Source organism: Zalophus californianus, chromosome 14 (assembly GCF_009762305.2).
Source record: "Zalophus californianus isolate mZalCal1 chromosome 14, mZalCal1.pri.v2, whole genome shotgun sequence".
Classification (NCBI taxonomy): domain Eukaryota; kingdom Metazoa; phylum Chordata; class Mammalia; order Carnivora; family Otariidae; genus Zalophus; species Zalophus californianus.
In genome coordinates, this window is record NC_045608.1 from 65,514,705 (window position 1) to 65,534,508 (window position 19,804).

Below are 19,804 nucleotides of genomic sequence, written 5' to 3' on the forward strand. Positions count from 1 at the left end.
AGACTGTGTTTAATGTCGCATGAGGACCGCCTCCAACATCTCCCTAGGCCAGGGGCAGTTTGGCCTGTGGTCATTTTCGTAGCTGGCTTAGATTTCCTCACTATGGGAAAAGATTGCTCTTATAAAAGTCCCGGCAGGGTTGGAATACAGGTGATTCTGCAGTTCAGGGTAAAATCTCTGTGTTATTTTACACAATTAATTACTTCCTTCACATTTGCTTTAGGATGCTGTTTTCAGATCTGAGTGAGCCACAGGAAGTGCTAAGTCTCCCTGGGCTGAATGGATGGACTGTGTCCTGGTGATCAAAATTCATTTCCAAGTTATTTCCTGAAATGGTGTTTTGAAGTCTGGGTCATATGTTAGCTTTATGGAGTTCCTCTGTGACACGTAACAACAACGCAGGTAGGCAATGGGACATTATTCACAGGAAGGTACCTTGGGAGTTTACTGCTTCTTGTCAAACTGCATTAAGGGAAATGTTTAAGAAGTGAGATTTACTCAAATGCAAAATGCAAGCAGGTTAGCTCACTTCCCAGTTGGGAAGATCTTCCATGGCAGAGCCCACTGTCTACAACAAAGCCTTGGTAAAACTCAACTGAGAATCAGAGAATTCCATATCTTGGGGCTAGTGGGACCCTAAGGGATCAACTGCCCCATCTGCCAGGAAAAAAAAAAAAACCAAACATATTATTATCCCAAATTTCCTGATGAGGAAACTAAGGCACAGAAATTTCAGTTAGTCAGTCATAACTCTGATAGGTGGTAGCCAACAGGCTCAAACCCAGGGGCTCCATCCTAAGTAGAGAGCTGCCTCTTACTTTTATCCATAATCCTCCAGGATTACTATTATGGGGAACAATGAATTACTCTTTACCCTGGGCTTCAGAGAGTTCTGGAGGCAGTCACCTTTGGCTTTCCTAACATAACTATCAGTGTTTTCTCTGCACACATTGGGCCGGCACCATGAGTTGGCAGAATAGGAAGCTGTCAACAAGATGTGATTACCTTCTCAATCCTCTAGGACATCCAACACTTGAAATACCTTTGCCCAGGATCAACATCTCTCTCTTTATTAAGCAAGGAGACTTAAAATGCAAATATTTCTGTGGCAGCATGCTACTCGAAGAGAACAGGTTTGTAGGACTCCCCAGGACCAACTGGCTGTGTCACCTACTAGCTGTATGGCCTCAGGCAATTACTTTTATATTATCATTTAGTCTGCTTCTTTGTTAAACAGTAGTAAAACATTTATCAGGTGAAGTTTGTATCTGATTGAATGAGATCATAAGATCCTGGCATACAGAATAGATCCAAGGATTCCATTTTGCCAAGATAGAGAAATAGGGCAGTCCTTGGCTCCCTTCCACAGGTTAACTCTTGAAGAGCTGTAGAGGCAAGAAGCTAATATGAATTCCAGGAACTAGTAGTAATCACAAGTGAGGAATCCTCATGAGACTGATGCATTGCAAGGTGCTCAGCTATAGAGGGCAGTGAGGCGTAAAACTGGAAGGAAAGATTATATCCTGTTCTTGCTCTCTCAGCATTGGCATAACTTTGGACAATCATTGCCCACACCTTTGTGCCATAAATCTGTAGCAAGAACCCAACAACCAGGGCCGGTCAAAAGTCTTGCCGGTTGAGTAACTGAAAAGCAGGTGCAAGGTGTTGGTTGTCCTTGGGCATTCACTGCCACCTCCACCCTCCCTCTTCCCTGTAGGCCATCAGCCTATTAGTTTGCTATTGCTGCCTTAACGAATTATCCCAAGCTTAGCAGTCAGTTCTGTGTGTTAAAGCCTCAGTCCAGCTTGGCTTATTTGGGTCCTCTGTGTAGTCTCACTAGACTGAAATTAAAGTGCTGGCAAGGTTGTCTTTCCTTCTGAGGCTCTTCCCAAATTCAGGTCCTTGTGATTTGGGGACTGAAGTCATCCAGGGGATGGTCATTGCTCCTGAGGCCTGCCTGCATTTCTTCTTTTGCTTTCTACGTGGCCCCTCTCATGCTCCAAATTTCCCCAACTTCTTTTTTCTGCCATCTCTCTCTCACTTCAGACAGAGAAAGTTCTCTGCTTTTAAGGGCTCATGTGATTAGATTGTGTTCAGCTGGATAATCCAGGATAATCTTCCTGTTTGAAGGTCTGTAACCGCTGCTGCATCTGCAAAGCCCCTTTTGCCATGTACCACAACATACTTACATGTACTAGGGATTAGGGCATGGACCTCTGTGGGGAGATCATTCTGCCTACCATAGCTGGCATGTATATCAGCATATTTTTTCCAGGAAGAGTTATTCCATCACCTGCTCAGAGCTAATGCCTTCACCTGTGTGTGATCTGGATTCTTCTCCTCTTGCCTTCATTCATTGGTATTTCCTTTTTTTGCATGTATTTTTAAACTGTTTTAAACCACAGCTCATTCCCTACACCTGTAAGCATTTTCTAGTTACCCCCTCCCATCTTTTAAAACCCTCTCTCAAAGCTTTATCTCTGTATCTTTTTTTTTTCAAATTCTCCTCCAAATAACATTCTGTACTTGTCTCTATCATTCCTTTATCTGTCCACTTCTCAATCACCATAACAAGCCCTTTGGCCTACAACAACCCAAGGAAGTTTCTCCAGCATATGCCATTAATGACTTTCTAACTTTCTAACTCAAATGAATGCAAATCCATGATTTTCTTATGTAATCTCTCTCTCTCTCTCTTTTTTTTTTTTTTTTTACATTTGATGTTATCCATGATGCCCCCTTGGTCCTCAAATGTTCTCAACCCCTGGTTTCCATGTCCTCCCCATTTCCACATTTCTCTCATCCCCTGGCCACTCTTGGGTTTCTCTCACCCACCCAATTTTTTAAATGCTGGCATTCCTCAGAGTTCTTTCTGAGGTCATCTTCTCCTTTCACCTCATAGGTTCGCCTTACGCAATCTCAGCCAATTCTGACACTTGCATTGCCATCAGTATGCTCTGGGTTCTCAAATCTTCACTATAAACTCATGCTTTTCAATTGAATTCCATATGCTTTTATCAAACCACTTGCTGGATATTTCCACTTGAATTTACCACTTTTCCCCCAAATCTCTTCTCCTTAGTTTATCTACCTATCAATTTTTGTAAAAAGAGGTATAATCCTTGATTCCCCTTTCTTTAACTCTCAACATGAAATCAGGGACCAAGTCCTATCCAGTAGATTCTACGTTGTTAGTGCTTGTTACATCTTTATACCCTTCACCCTCACCGCTAGCATTTATACTGGCTAGGTTTTACTGAGTCTCTTTGTATGGGAGACATTGTGTTAAACACTTTTCAAAAATTATTTCAGCTTATCTTCACAACAATCTTGAAAGGTAGACAACATCATTTCTGTTTTTTAGCTGAGGATACCTAAGGCATGACTAGGCTAAATGACTTGGCATGGGTCACACAGTTTATAAGTAGCATCCCACGTTCATCAGGTTCCTAAATCAATGCTCTTTCAAATGCGCTGTTGCAATTTACTATCTAGGCTCTTAGCATCCTTCATATGGACTCTTGAAAAGTTTTTCTAACCAGTCTCACTACAACCCTCCTTGTTCTCTGCTAATCCCTCCTTCACACCTGCAATCAGAGAATATACATAAAATGAAAATTCAATCACATTACTTCCTGGCTTAAAACCTGTCTTTAGATTGCCTTTGCCACACTAGGATAATTCTTACCTCTTTAAATAGTCTCCTGTGTGATCTGCTTTTGTCTCCAACTTATTTTCTTACCTTATCCCATCTACTCCACACATCAAGCTTCTAGCTACTCCCAAACTTGTTTTCTTATTTCACACTACACCCTCCACTTGGCGGTCCTCTTTCCTACCTTGTGTTCTAGAGAATCACCCACCACCATTCAATAAGCTTCAGCTCAACATTCCCATTGAAAGTTCCAACCCCCTGATAGAAACCTTTCTATGCTTTTCAAAAACAATGCAATTATATGCTCTTGTGTGTGTGTGCATTCACCATGCCCAGTACATATTTTTTGGTTGAACTCAACTTTGCTGCACTTTATTTGTTTATTTACATGTCCTCCCTATTTTACTGGAATTACAAGTTCCATGGATCAAGGAACACATACTACTTGTATTTACATTCTTAATACAGTGCCTCTCATATGTGAGGATTCAATGCTAAATGCTTGAATACATGAAAGATAGCAACTTGAAGGCCAGACTAAACAGTCTGGATTTTATTCCCTTGACAAAAAAGAAAAAGAAAAAAGACTGAGCTTTGGGGGGCATTTGCTTGTTTTTGAGCATGAGAATGCCATGTCCAAGGCAGATTTAACTGACAGCAATGTGCAAGATGGGCTGCAATGGGGAGGGCTAGGCACTGGGAAATCTTTACTGGGTCATTTCTATAGTCCAGGTAAGAGATGAAGACGAGATGGAGGAGATTGCTGGTGATGACCTCTAAGTCAACAGTGTTCAACAAGAGGAAAAAAATGAAAGTATCATGGTGATTGTGAAATAATACACTCTCTTGATGTGACACGTCCACAGGCAAAGAACATGGAAAAAAACAAAAGTGTCAAGAGTGATTTCACAATGCCTTTGGATTTTGGAAATGATGGGTGGATGGGGGTAGAATTTATCATGTCTTTTATAAGTCATAAATATTCCTGGCACCAACGGAAACTAAAGGCAGCAGCCTGAGTGTTTATTTAGCTTTTATGGTCCATTTATTGTCTCATATTCCCCCGGTCAAGGATAATTATTTCTTAATTAATCATATATAAACAGTCTATATCCTTTGCAGAACTGGCTACTTAAAAGAACATTTATCATAGCAATTGGTCCCAAAAACCCAACTGCAAATCAACCACTTTCAGCTGGTTTTGCTCTAGTTGACTCCTGATCATTTTTTGTATTTCTAATGGCTTGGTGGTGGGGGTGGGCAGAAGTTGGAAGAGGCTGAAGAATGTATAACATGTAGAATCATCCATTTTTCTTGTTATTTCCTTTTCCATTTTTCCTTTTAGGAAAAATGCCTGAGAATAGTAAGAAAGAAAGAAAAAAAGACTTTATGAGTTGGGATATTGGCAGTTTGTCTTAGGGTTGGTCATAAAGTGATTTTATTTCATCTACAAGAAAGGCCCCATCAAGAATTTACCCAACAGAGCATCGAGGATTTTTAGGGCAGTGAAAATGGATACATGGATACACAGATACATGTATAATAATGGATACACATCATGATATATTTGTCCCAATCCATAGTATATACAACACCAGGAGTGAGCTTTAATATAACCTATGGACTTTGGATGATCATAATCTGCCATCATGATGTTAAGTTCATCAGTTGTAACAAATGTGCCACTCTGGCAGGGGTAGGCACGTTGATCATGTGGTAGGCTATGGATGTGTGGGAGTATAAGGGAAATCTCTGTACCTTCCTCTTCATTTTGCTGTGAATGTAATATTGCTCTAAAAAAATAATCTTGAAAAATGTTTGCCTGAGGAGAATAGTCACTACCCTTTCCAATCTCATGGGGTGGTATTTACAAATGACTCACAACTGCAGAAGTGGGCCAGTGCCCATCTTGGTATGAATTGTATCATCCTGGAAAGAATGTAGTCAGTGTTTCATCTTCTTGGATTCCCAAGTGAAGATGCAATAATAGCATTTTGGCATCAAATCAAGGAACATCTAATCATTTCGTCTAGGGGTTCTTCAGTCTATTTAAAAAGTGCTGATCAGCTTTCTCTACCTCCTGTGGACAATAGCTGATTGACATACAATATAAAAGATTTAAGTTAGTCTAAAGTCTGGGATATACAGAGCCTGATCCCTTGGGAGCAGTTGTTGCCTGAAGAAATCAAAAGTACTTTATCTTAGAAAACATAAGGTCAACTCCAGGCCTATAGGGCAAAGGTTAAGTCTAAAGGACAGTGGCTTCAGCTTTCATATAGATCCTTCTCTCTGAGAGCAATGATGCTACCTCCTAGATCCTCATATGCCCTCTAGCAATTAGTACAGTTTCTGACTCTAACAATAACCATGATGGTAAATATTTTTATAAGACTTACTAGGTGCTGAGTACTAGTCTAAGTACTTTGCACATATTAGCTAATTTAATTTTATCACTAGCCCTAATAAGTAGGCTTCTATTATTGTTCCCATTTTACAGATAAGGAAATTGAGGCATTAAGAAAGTAAGCGACTTAACCCAAGTTTACACAGCAAGTATGCGCAAGTACTTCATATATGTGAAACAACTGGGATTGAACTGAATTGTGAGTGCAAAGATGAATTGAGCCAGATTTTCTCAGAATATGTGTGACTACTTGCACTGCCTTGGATCCAAGAAGATGATCCCTCCCACCCAATATATCACATAGAGAATTAAGAACTTAAGAACTTATTAAGAAATTAAGAATTATCAACTAGGCAGGCCTTCTTTACAGCCAACTGCACATACTAGCTATGAGGATTAACTGGCATTGACCGGGCCTTTAGCACAGGTTTCATGGCCAACTCCATTGTTCCTAGTGGAACCTTCTGTGTGCCTCCTTCAAGTAAGAATTGAGGGAAGGCGGAGCAAGATGGCGGAGGAGTAGGAGACCTGGATTTCGTCTGGTCTCAGGAATTCAGCTGAATAGGGATCAAACCATTCTGAACACCTACGAACTCAACAGGAGATCGAAGAAGAGAGTAGCAACAATTCCCTGAACAGAGAAGCGACCACTTACTGGAAGGTAGGACATGCGGAGAAGTGAATCCGAGGCGATATTCGGGAGGATAGACAGCGGGGGAGGGGGCCTCCGTCGGCCGCTTCTGGCAAGTGATAGAGCCGCGGAGCACAAAATCAGAACGTTTAGAAGTCGGCTCCGCTAAGGGACGTCACTCCAGTGTCTAAGCGGGGGGTGGAACCCTCGCAGGACAGTGTGGTCTCAGGACCCTCGTGGTCACAGAAAAACCGGGGGTGCCTAAGTGCAGCAGAGCTCCCAGGTATCGGACCCGGGAACCGGCTGCAGAGAAGGAGCTGAGGCGCGGGCTCTCAGCTCGGGGTTGCCATAAACTGTGATCCGCGGCCCAGTTGGGCCACTGCTCCTCCAGCAGGGACCCAATAAGCGGCAGAGCTGGGAAGACTCCCCTTCCTCCGTGGGGAGGAGTGGCGCGGGAGCGCACCGCAGGGATCTGCTGGGTTTGGAGACTCCACACGGGGTCGGGTGCCAGAGATAGAAACGCTCAGTCACAGGCCGGGTGAGCACGGAGTGTGGCCGGAGACCGGGGAGACGGGAGTGATTGCTTTTCTCTGGGGGTGCACTGAGGAGCCGGGCCCCGAGTTCTCAGCTCCTCCAGGTGGAGATTGGGAGGCCACCATTTTCACTCTGGTCCTCCAAAGCTGTACCGAGAGCTTGCAGGGAACAAAAGCTCCCGAGAGCAAACCCGAGCAGCTTCCTTAACCAGGACCAACAAGGGCGGGGCAATTCCGCGACCGGCAAAGACATTTGGGAACCACGGCAACAGGCCCCTCCCCCAGAAGATCAGCACGAACAGCCAGGAAGCCAAGACCAAGTTTACTGATCAAGGAGAACGGAGAATTCCAGCGCTAGGGAATACACATAGAATTCACGGCTTTTTTTACTATGATTCATTAGTTTTTTAAAGTTAATTTTTTTTGAATTTTTCTTTTTCCCTTTTTCAACCAACATCTTATCAATCCCTTTTTTAAAAAAAAAAACATTTTTTATTTCTCATTTTTAGAGTCATATTTTATCCCTTCATAGTAGTTACCCTTATTTTTGGCATATATGTATATATAAGTTGTTCTCTCTTTAAATTTTGAGATACAGTTTCTTCTAAAAGATCAAAATATACCCTAAATCACTAGTGTATGGCTTTGTTCTAGTCTCCTGCGTGATCACATTCTCTCCCTTTTTTTTTTTAATCTTCTTTCTTTTTTCAAACAACTTCTTATCAATTGCTTTTATAAAATCTTTTATAATTTCCATCTTTACAGTCATCTTCCATCCCTTCATTGTATCAACCCTTATTTTGTACATATGTCTTTCTTCCTTTAAAATTTTAGGAGACACTTTCTTCTAACAGACCAAAATACGCCCAAAATCTAGTGTGTGGCAGTGATCTATGAACTAGCCTGACCATATCTGATCATATTCTGTTTTTTTTGTTTTGTTCTGTTTTTGTTTGTTTTTATCTTTTCCTTTTTCTTTTTTTTCCTCTTTCTTTTTTCTTTCTTTCCCTTTCTTTTCCTCTGGTTTCAGGTCCTTTCTGATTTGTATACAGTATATTTGCTGGGGACATTGTTAACCTGTTAACATTTTGTTCTCTCATTCATCTATTCTCCTCTGGACAAAAAGACAAGATGAAAAAAATCACCTCAGCGAAAAGAACAAGAGGTAGTACCGTCTGCCAGGGACCTACTCAATACGGACATGAGTACGATGTCGGACCTAGAGTTCAGAATCATGACTTTAAAGATACTAGCTGGGCTTGAAAAAAGCATGGAAGTTATTAGAGAAACCCTTTCTGGAGAAATAAAAGAACTAAAATCTAACCAAGTCAAAATCAAAAAGGCTATTAATGAGGTGCAATCAAAAATGGGGGCACTAACTGCTAAGATAAATGAGACAGAAGAGAGAATCAGCGATATAGAAGACCAAATGATGGAAAATAAAGAGGCTGAGAAAAAGAGAGAGAAACAACTACAGGATCATGAGGGCAGAATTCGAGAGATAAGCGATATGATAAGACGGAACAACATTAGAATAATTGGGATCCCAGAAGAAGAAGAAAGAGAGAGAGGGGCAGAAGGTATATTGGAGCAAATAATAGCAGAGAACTTCCCTAATGTGAGGAAGGAAACAGGCATCAAAATCCAGGAGGCACAGAGAACCCCTCTCAAAATCAATAAAAATAGGTCAACACCCTGACATCTAATAGTAAAACTTACGAGTCTCAGAGACAAAGAGAAAATCCTGAAAGCAGCTTGGGAGAAGAGATCTATAACCTAAAATGGTGGAAACATTAGATTGGCAACAGACCTATCCACAGAGACCTGGCAGGCCAGAAAGGACTGGCATGATATCTTCAGAGCACTAAACGAGAAAAATATGCAGCCAAGAATACTATATCCAGCTAGGCTCTCATTGAAAATTGAAGGAGAGATAAAAAGCTTCCAGGACAAACAAAACCTAAAGGAATTTGTAAACACGAAACCAGCCCTCCAAGAAATATTGAAAGGGGTCCTCTAAGAAAAGAGAGAGACTAAAAGCAGCATAGATCAGAAAGGAACACAGACAATATACAGTCACAGTCACCTTACAGGCAATACAATGGCACTAAATTCATATCTTTCAATAGTTACCCTGAATGTAAATGGGCTAAATGCCCCAATCAAAAGACACAGGCTATCAGATTGGATTAAAAAACAAGACTCATCCATATGCTGTCTGCAAGAGACTCATTTTAGACCCAAAGACACCCCCACATTGAAAGTGAGGGGGTGGAAAACCATTTACCATGCTAATGGACACCAAAAGAAAGCTGGGGTGGCAATCCTTATATCAGACAAATTAGATTTTAAAACAAAGACTGTAATAAGAGATGAAGAAGGGCACTATATCCTCCTTAAAGGGTCTATCCAACAAGAAGATCTAACAATTGTAAATATCTATGCCCCTAACATGGGAGCAGCCAATTATAGAAGGCAATTAATAACAAAAGCAAAGAAACACATTGACAACAATACAATAATAGTGGGGGACTTTAACACCCCCCTGACTGAAATGGACAGATCATCTAAGCAAAAGATCGACAAGGAAATAAAGACTTTAAATGAAACACTGGACCAAATGGACTTCACAGACATATTCAGAACATTCCACCCAAAGCAACAGAATACACATTCTTCTCTAGTGCCCATGGAACATTCTCCAGAATAGATCACATCCTAGGTCACAAGTCAGGTCTCAACCAGTACCAAAAGACTGGGATTATTCCCTGCATATTTTCAGACCACAATGCTTTGAAACTAGAACTCAATCACAAGAGGAAAGTCAGAAAGAACTCAAATTCATGGAGGCTAAAGAGCATCCTACTAAAGAATGAATGGGTCAACCAGGAAATTAAAGAAGAATTAAAAAAATTCATGGAAACCAATGAAAATGAAAACACAACTGTTCAAAATCTTTGGGATACAGCAAAGGCAGTCCTGAGAGGAAAGTATATAGCAATACAAGCCTTTCTCAAGAAACAAGAAGGGTCTCAAATACACAACCTAACCCTACACCTAAAGGAGCTGGAGAAAGAACAGCAAATAAAGCCTAAACCCAGCAGGAGAAGAGAAATAATAAAGATCAGAGCAGGAATCAATGAAATAGAAACCAAAAGAACAGGAGAACAGATCAACAAAACTAGGAGCTGGGTCTTCCAAAGAATGAACAAGATTGATAAACCCCTGGCCAGACGTATCAAAAAGAAAAGAGAAATGACCCAAATCAACAAAATCATGAATGAAAGAGGAGAGATCACAACCAACACCAAAGAAATACAAACAATTATAAGAACATATTATGAGCAACTCTATGCCAGCAAATTAGATAACCTGGAAGAAATGGGTGCATTCCTAGAGATGTATCAACTACCAAAATTGAACCAGGAAGAAACAGAAAACCTGAACAGACCTATAACCACTAAGGAAATTGAAGCAGTCATCAAAAATCTCCCAACAAACAAAAGCCCGGGGCCAGATGGCTTCCCAGGGGATTTCTACCAAACATTTCAAGAAGAATTAATATCTGTTCTCCTGAAACTGTTCCAAAAAATAGAAATGAAAGGAAAACTTCCAAACTCATCTTATGAGGCCACCATTACCTTGATCCCAAAACCAGACAAAGACCCCATCCAAAAGGAGAATTACAGACCAATATCCTTGATGAACATGGATGCAAAAATTCTCACCAAAATACTAGCCAATAGGATCCAACAGTACATTAAAAGGATTATTCACCATGACCACGTGGGATTTATCCCTGCGCTGCAAGGTTGGTTCAACATCCGCAAATCAATCAATGTGATACAATACATTAACAAAAGAACAAGAATCATATGATCCCCTCAATAGATGCAGAAAAAGCATTTGAAAAAGTACAGCATCCTTTCTTGATCCAAACTCTTCAGCGTATAGGGATAGAGGGTACATACCTCAATATCATAAAAGCCATCTATGAGAAACCTACAGCGAATATCATTCTCAATGGGGAAAGGCTGAGAGCTTTTCCCCTATGGTCAAGAACGCAGCAGGGATGTCCACTATCACCACTGCTATTCAACATAGTATTAGAAGTCCTAGCCACAGCAATCAGACAACAAAAAGAAATCAAAGGCATCCAAATCGGCAAAGAGGAAGTCAAACTCTTTGCGGATGATATGATACTGTATGTGGAAAACCCAAAAGACTCTACCCCAAAACTGCTAGAACTCATACAGGAATTCAGTAAAGTGGCAGGATATAAAATCAATGCACAGAAATCAGTGGCATTCCTATACACCAACAACAAGACAGAAGAGAGACAAATCAAGGAGTCGATCCCATTTACAATTGCACCCAAAACCATAAGATACCTAGGAATAAATTTAACCAAAGAGGCAAGGGATCTGTACTCAGAACACTATAAAATACTCATGAAAGAAACTGAAGAAGACACAAAGAAATGGAAAAACGTTCCATGCTCATGGATTGGAAGAACAAACATTGTGAAGATGTCAGTGCTACCTAGAGCAATCTGCACATTCATTGCAATCCCCATCAAAATACCACCCACGTTTTTCAAAGAAATGGAACAAATAATCCTAAAATTTGTATGGAACCAGAAGAGACCCCGAATAGCCAGAGGAATATTGAAAAAGAAAACCAAAGCTGGCGGCATCACAATTCCGGACTTCCAGCTCTATTACAAAGCTGTCATCATCAAGACAGTATGGTACTGGCACAAAAACAGACACATAGATCAATGGAACAGAATAGAGAGCCCAGAAATGGACCCTCAACTCTATGGTCAACTCATCTTTGACAAAGCAGGAAGGAATGTCCAATGGAAAAAAGACAGTCTCTTCAACAAATGGTGTTGGGAAAATTGGACAGCCACATGCAGAAGAATGAAACCATTTCCTTACACCACACACAAAAATAGACTCCAAATGGTTGAAAGACCTAAACGTGAGACAGGAGTCCATCAAAATCCTAAAGGAGAACACAGGTAGCAACCTCTTCGACCTCAGCCGCAGCAACTTCTTCCTAGAAACATCGCCAAAGGCAAGGGAAGCAAGGGTAAAAATGAACTTTTGGGATTTCATCAAGATAAAAAGCTTTTGCAAAGCGAAAGAAACAGTCCACAAAACCAAAAGACAACCAACAGAATGGGAGAAAATATTTGCAAATGACATGTCGGATAAAGGGCTAGTATCCAAAATCTATAAAGAACTTATCAAACTCAACACCCAAAGAACAAATAATCCAATCAAGAAATGGGCAGAAGACATGAACAGACATTTTTCCAAAGGAGACATCCAAATGGCCAAAAGACACATGAAAAAGTGTTCAACATCGCCTGGCATCAGAGAGATCCAAATCAAAACCTCAATGAGATACCACCTCACACCCGTCAGAATGGCTAAAATTAAGAAGTCAGGAAATGACAGATGTTGGCAGGGATGCGGAGAAAGGGGAACCCTCCTACACTGTTGGTGGGAATGTAAGCTGGTGCAACCACTCTGGAAAACAGTATGGAGGTTCCTCAAACAGTTGAAAATAGAGCTACCATACGATCCAGCAATTGCACTACTGGGTATTTACCACAAAGATACAAATGTAGGGATCTGAAGGGGTACGTGCCCCCCAATGTTTATAGCAGCAATGTCCACAATAGTCAAACTGTGGAAAGAGCCAAGATGTCCATCGAGAGATGAATGGATAAAGAAGAGGTGGTATATATACACAATGGAATATTATGCAGCCATCAAAAGGAATGCGATCTTGCCATTTGCAACGACGTGGATGGAACTGGAGGGTGTTATGCTGAGTGAAATAAGTCAATCAGAGAAAGACATGTATCATATGACCTCACTGATATGAGGAAATCTTAATCTCAGGAAACAAACTGAGGGTTGCTGGAGTGGTGGGGGGTGGGAGGGATGGGGTGGCTGGGTGATAGACATTGGGGAGGGTATGTGGTATGGTGAGTGCAAGTGTGGTATGGTATGTGCAAGACTGTTGAATCACAGATCTGTACTTCTGAAACAAATAATTCAATATATGTTAAGAAAAAAAAAAGAGAGCAGGAGGGGAAGAATGAAGGGGAGTAAGTCAGAGGGGGAGACGAACCATGAGAGACGATGGACTCTGAAAAACAAACTGAGGGTTCTAGAGGGGAGGGGGGTGGGGGGATGGGTTAGCCTGGTGATGGGTATTAAGGAGGGCACATTCTGTTTGGAGCGCTGGGTGTTATGCACAAACAATGAATCATGGAACACTACATCAAAAACTAATGATGTATGGTGATTAACATAATAAAAAATCAAAAAAAAAAAAGAATTGAGGGTAAACTTGTATTCTCTCTTCCTCTTCTTGGCCCCCTTTGCATTTTCCCTGTCCAAAGCTGGCCTGTAGATTATTCTGAGGAAAGGAACCATGCCTCATGTTTATTTTCCTAATACTGTTGTATAGACTACAAAAAAGCATGTTAAATAAATATTTAAGAATTGGAAAGTTTAATGAATTCTTTCAGAGCACTAAATTCTAACTTAATTGTAGAAACAAAACTTTGTAAACCATCCAGTAATTCTCCTCTCACTTAGAGGTGAGGAAACTGGAGTCCACTGGAGATAACTGTCCTCTCTAGTACCCAGCTGGCTAAATTGTAGGAACCTGGAAATTAGGCTAATACAGGATATTTTTCCTTCTTCCTCTGCCTTTCCTCCCACTTCTTTTCTTCCTTCCTCTTCTTCCTCTCAATGTTAATGTTCCTGATGTTGTGCTAAGGGCTCCACTCTGTCTGTCTGTCTGTCTATCTGTTTGAAAGTTTGTACCCTTTACCAACCTATCCCTATTTCCCCCACCCCCAGCCTTTGCAACCACTTTTCTACTCTCCCTTTCTATAAGTTTTACACACACACACACACACACACACACACACACAGACATATAAGTGATACCATGCGGTAAATTTCTTTCTCTGTCTGGCTTATTTCACTTAGCATAATGCCCTCAAGGTATATCCATGCTATTGCAAATGGTAGGGTTTCCTTCTTTCTCATGGCTAAATAATATTCCATTGTGTACATAGGTAGGTGTGTGTGTGTGTGTGTTTGTGTGTGTGTGTGTGTGTGTGTCACGTTTTCTTTATTCATTCAACTACTGATGGATACTTTGGTTGTTTCCATGTTTTGGCTATTGTGAATAATGCTGCAGTGAACACGAAAATGCAGGTATCTTTGATATCCTGTTTGCATTTCCTAGTATATACCCAGGAGTAGGATTTTAGGATCAATAGGTTAGTTTTATTTTTAATTTTCTGAGGAACTTCCATATTGTTTTTCAGAGTGACTGCACCAGTTTATATTCCACCAACAGTGCAAAAGGATCCTTTTTTCTCCATGTCCTTGCCAACACTTGTTATTTTTATCTTTTTGATGATAGCCATTCTACCAGGTGTGAGGTGATCTCTCATTGTGGTTTTGATTTGCATTTTCTTGATGATCAGTGAGGCTGAGCACCTTTTCTTTCTTTCTTTCTTCTTTTTTTTTTGAGCACATTTTCATGTACCTGTTGACCATCTGTATTTTTTTCTTTGGAAAAAAGCCTATTTAGTTCCTTTGTTCATTTTTTTAGTCAGATTATTTATTTGTTTGCTGTTAAGTTGCATAAGTTCTTTATATATTTTGGACATCAACCCCTTATCAGATATATGGTTTGTAAATATTTTCTCTTATTCCACAGAATGCTTTTCCATTGTGTTTATGGCTTCCTCTTCTGTGAAGAAACTTTTTAGCTTGATATAATCCTTCTTGATTATTTTGCTTTTGTGACCTTTGCTTTTGACCTCAAATCCAAAAAAATCATTGCCAAGACCAATGTCAAGGAGCTTACCCCCATGTTTTCTTCTAGTACTTTTATGGTTTCAGGTCTTCTGTTCAAGTCTTTAATCCACTCTGAATTGATTTCTATGTGTGGTGTAAGAAAGTGGTTTCATTCTTTGACATGTGACTGTATGTTTTCCCAGTTAACCATTTGTTAAAGAGACCATCCTTCCACCATAGTATACTCTTGGCTCCTTTGTCATAAATTAATTGATCATTCATGTATTTATTTCAGGCTCTCTATTCTGTTTCATTGATCTCTGTATCTGTTTTTATGCCAATACAATACGATTTTGATTACTATAGCTTTATAGTATAGTTTGAAATCAGGATATGTGATGCCCACACATATTTAGGCTTCATAAAAACTTTGTAAACTGAGTTTTTTTGCCCCTATTTTATAGACTTAGAAACTAAAAGTTTACAAAAGTCAAGAAACCAACCCAAGGCACATAAAGAGCAAGTTATGAAGCTGGGTCTGATACCAAATCCTTTGTTCTTATCTCATCAATTCTGAGAATGATGTGAATTCCTGAAAGAGAAAACTTTTTGTACTGATAGGGAAACACCACCAAGATATACTGATAAAAAGATAATCAAGGTATACAGAAAAAAAGCCTAGAGTATGCTATTTTGTGTAAAAAAGAGAGGAAAAAAATATATATCTGCCACTGGCTTACACATACTAAAACATTTATAAGAATGAACAGCAAATTAGTCACAGGAGTTAATTTTGGGGGAGAAATGGAAACTGGGCAAATAGAGCAAGGATGGGAGACTTCTGCCTGTACTTTAAAAATACATTTTAATATTTTAAACATGTACACAGATTATCTCTTACATTTTTTTAAAATTTAAAACAGGTCTTAAAAAGTATATGACTTTTGGTCTTGGCTGTTTTGACATGGGGTGTTTTAACATGGCCTTAAATATACAGCTTTTGTGACTGTGTAATCGCATGTTGGACACACTCCATTCCATTATTGAGCCATGCCAAATCAAAACCGGTACAGAAGCCTGACGAGGATTAGGTCCAGAGCTTCTGCTTTGACCAAAAGAACTTGAGAAATTTGAGAGTCATCGTGATGCTGATTCCACAGCTTTTAGTTCTCTGGCTGCTACAAGGTCTCAGTGTTCACCGTGTTGATATAACCACAGCTCATGGCCAGTTCTTTAGGCTTATGTGCTCATACTCTTAAGTTTTTCTCTTGACCAAAAGTGGATCTGCATCCCCAGAGTAGATTCACATTATTCAGGTTTATAAGGGTCTGAAATAGAGAGCACAGAGCCAGCTTAGTGATTGATAATGAGCCATACAACAGAAAAGGCAACACATTCTCTCCCTCCGGGCAAAAATACATGGCAATGCAAACTGTATTAACAGATTGCTTGATCCATATGTCATGTGCTCAAGGGAGATGAGCTCTGTGGTGTTGAGCGGAAGGTCAAGGCTGATGCTACCATCTCTGCAGTAGGGACACTCCTGCCACCAGGAGGACCTAGTAGGGTATGTTCTTGAGTCCAGACGTCTGTCCCCTGGTTATGGCTTGGATGGGCACTGCCAACATCTGCCCTGGGACTCCACTTTGCTATGCTTCCGATACCTTCTCCCTGTAGACAGGTTAAAATGTTCAGCCTGATTTCTTTTGACCTGGTGATTATACAGCTTTTTAAGATGACTCTGCCCAGTTTAGTTCTAATCACCAATTTATTGAATTCTGTGAATCTACAATGGCTAGTCTCATTTCCCTTAATTCCCTATTTTAGTCTCCTCCCTGTCAACTCCATGCCATACCTGTCATGAATGGTCTGCAGAACCCCTGTCTCCCACGGCCACCTCCCCATCTCTCCAGGCTTTTTCAGTCTCCTCATGTACTCTCCCTGGAGGCTGACCAGTGGTGGCCAGCTAAAAATACTCAGGAATGATATCTGTCATCCAATCCGGATGCTTTTATTCCTTCAGTCTAGAAAACTGTATTTTCAACTCCTCTGTTTACATGAGAAAGGAAATACTTTCTGTTTGTATTAGGACTGCACATCTGTGTAAGAGTGAGTTGATAGCTGCAGCAAGAGTCAGGGAGGGGATAGGGAGGAACTCAAAGGCAGTTCCCTAAAGGGGAAGGGGAGTGGCAGCAAAGCTCATCTGTCAGAGAGTAGTGAGAGAGCCAACCATGCCCTAGGTCAATCTCAAGGTTTTGTGGAGAGCCAATGCTAGAAGAGAGAATCCAAAGGAATCCAAGATCACCAACTCTATCCTCATTTCTTACAAGGTTGCTCTGCTAAGGATAGGTCTCTAGCATTAAAAACAAAAACAAAACAGATTGCTTTGGATAGATAATATTTCCAAAGTCAAAGTTTAGAAAGGTGTATGGCAGTGCTGGTCCATGAACTGTTTGCTTCTGGTACATAAGAGAAATTCAGAGTAAGAATTAGAGAGTTCGAAACTTTTATAGCAATGTGACATTGTCAACCCACAAAACCAGTGAACTCCAGTCCAGGAAAAGGCCAGAGACTGGTCAGATGTCATCAGAGTCACATGGTAATTAACATGCAGAGCGAGCTGATTGCAAACATGCACAGTAAGACTACATACTGGACTGTGATGAGTGAGGGGACAACTACTGATGCTCCCTCCGCCCACAGATAGTTTGAAAAGCACTGCTATATAGTGAAAAGTCTCCCTCCTGTTCCTATTCCTCAGCCATCCAGCTCCCTCCTGGAGGCAACAAATGTTATTGGTTTCTTGTGTGCCCCTGCACAATTCACAAACATACATGTATATGTGTGCATTATACACATACATGCAAATGGTAGCATGCCAAATGTTCTGCCGCTTGCTCTTTTATTTAACAATATAGCTTGGATGTTTTTTTCCCTCAGTTTCAAAGACAGCTACACAACAGTCATTTGTATGGAGGTACTATAATTTATTTAACCACTTCTTTATTTTGCTATTCAGATAATGCTGCAGTGAATAATCTGATTTATATTTGATTTCACACAGGCAAATGAATCCTTGACATTGAATAGCTATGAATTTTTTAAAGCAGGGTGCACGCATAGTATGCATATAGTAGGCATTTAATAAATGCTAGCTGAATTAAGTAAAAAATACAAAAATTGGTAAAGCTTCTGAGGAGAGAGGGCAAACAAGCGAAGCCTTTGGTGCAGCAGGGAGTTGGCCTCGTGTGGTGGGGAACACATGAGAGGACAGCCCAGAGAGTGCTCAGTGCCACCTCTGCCTTGCTTTGTAAGAGGGCAGCAAAGTGGCAGAAGTGGGCCTTGAACTCAGGTCCCTTCTGTCCCTTCTTCCTGCCTCTTTAGAGGTTCCCACTGGGAAGCTCCACTCCTTTTCTGTCAAACTACACGGAGCTCCCTCATAACTTGTAGGTTCAACTTGCATCTTTCCTCTGCCTTTTCAGCACCAGAAGACAGAACAGTGAAATGAGTTCAGGCTTTGGTGCAGACAGAACATCCTGGCTTCAGTGCCATCTCTAGCTGTGTGACTTGGGCAAGCTGCTTAACTTCTCCGTTTCTTGTATCTAAAATGCAGGCTGTAGTGTGTCCTCACGGAGTGGGGAGAATAAAATCCACTAGCTCCTGTAATGCTCCTGTCCTGGCGCCTGGGATGTAGTAAGCTCTCCGAGAATTTTAGTACCCCCAGCCCTCCCTTGTCCCCCATCTAGGCACTCTGTAAGTGCTCACGGAACGGAGGCTAATTACCTAAAGCACCGCTGTACACTTCTGTGCCTCTTCCCCATGCAGGTAGCTGCATTCGGTTCCCTTCACGCCTCTAAGACGCATTTGCTCCCAACTCCTAGAGGCTCATTAAAATGAGAAAAGCACAAGGAGCTGATTTTCCCCCAAGGAGAGACAGGCAAGACACTACAGGAAACAGAGACTGCTGCTATCCTAGGAGTTCAATGAGAAACAGAGTCATTAGAGCCAAGGCCTGCTGTGCAGAAAACAGGCTGAAGTGAGAGCCAGTTTGGATTCAATGACCCGAAGTGCGTGCTTCCCATCTATTTGCTGCAGTCCCACATTACATTAACAATTGCCAGCTTAGCTGCTCAAGGTACACAGGAGGGACTGAACAAGTCTTAAGCTCAGTGCAGATGCCTCCAAAAGGATCCCCTTAACTAAAAGCTCCTTGGCCAGTTTAGTCAGGGCGAGTGAGTTTGGCTCAGAGTGTCGGTGGTGGTGTGCTGGCCCGCGGTGGAGCTCCCATTCCAAACCTAGGCCACGAGCTCTTTAGCTCAAGGACGCTCAGATGCTCACAACGGGCACTTAAAGAGCACTTGCTGGATGAATGGCAAATGTGCCTCTACAATCTCCTGTAGGATTAATTAGCAGCTTCCTGGCCTTTGGTAAGATATGCTTACGACTCAGCAAAAGTCCAACACAGGTCAAAAACCTGTGTAACGGCCATTACTGAACAGAAACTGAAACCAGGAACCCCTGCCTTTCATAAACCATCTAACTCCTACTTTCATGAAAGGTATATTTTTGAAATTAAAGGTGTACTTACACCCTCAGAGAAGATATTTTATTTTGCCTTAAATACTGAGAACGATTTGGCTCAGGCCAATGTGGGCATGATCTCTGTTAGCCTTTTGCTGATACACACGTAATACAAATGTCAAAGTCTCTAATACCAGTACATGTCCTTGGCTCTTG

General features: G+C 41.1%; 1 long non-coding RNA gene across 2 annotated transcripts in view; it reads right to left on the minus strand.

The window, feature by feature from the left end:
• The window catches only part of LOC113913307, an 88,426-nt gene that overhangs the window by 25,514 nt on the left and 43,108 nt on the right, over positions 1–19,804 (minus strand). Inside the window, exon 3 of one of the 2 annotated variants that reach the window (XR_004819626.1) lies at positions 16,089–16,395. The exons of the other annotated variant lie outside the window; for it this stretch is intronic. This is a non-coding gene — a long non-coding RNA (uncharacterized LOC113913307). Of the gene's footprint in view, positions 1–16,088; positions 16,396–19,804 lie in introns of those variants that run through there. 2 annotated transcript variants of the gene reach the window in all.